This window comes from Dipodomys ordii, unplaced genomic scaffold (assembly GCF_000151885.1).
Source record: "Dipodomys ordii isolate 6190 unplaced genomic scaffold, Dord_2.0 Scaffold66, whole genome shotgun sequence".
Lineage (NCBI taxonomy): Eukaryota > Metazoa > Chordata > Mammalia > Rodentia > Heteromyidae > Dipodomys > Dipodomys ordii.
Genome location: NW_012267282.1, coordinates 3,930,351 through 3,930,661, shown reverse-complemented (window position 1 = coordinate 3,930,661; position 311 = coordinate 3,930,351).

Below are 311 nucleotides of genomic sequence, written 5' to 3'. Positions count from 1 at the left end.
CCCCGCGCGGTTCGCACCCGGACGCCGCGCTGTCTGCCCTCCGGTGCGCGGCGGCCCGACGCGCGCTCAGGTGGGTCCCGGGGTTAGGCTGGCAGGGGCTCGGTACCCCGACCCCTGTGCTGGACGGGCGCCAGTGCGTGTGCGGCTTCCTGCTGCGGGGAGACCCGCGGGGTCCCCCTGCCCGCCGCAGCCCCGAAAACCCCGAGCCGCCTTGAAAGACCGTCCCGGGGCTGCGGCCGCGCCTCCCCCGTGGGCCTGCGCCTCCCCCCCCCGGGTCTGCTCCCCCGTGGGTCTGTCCCCCCGTGGGTCTG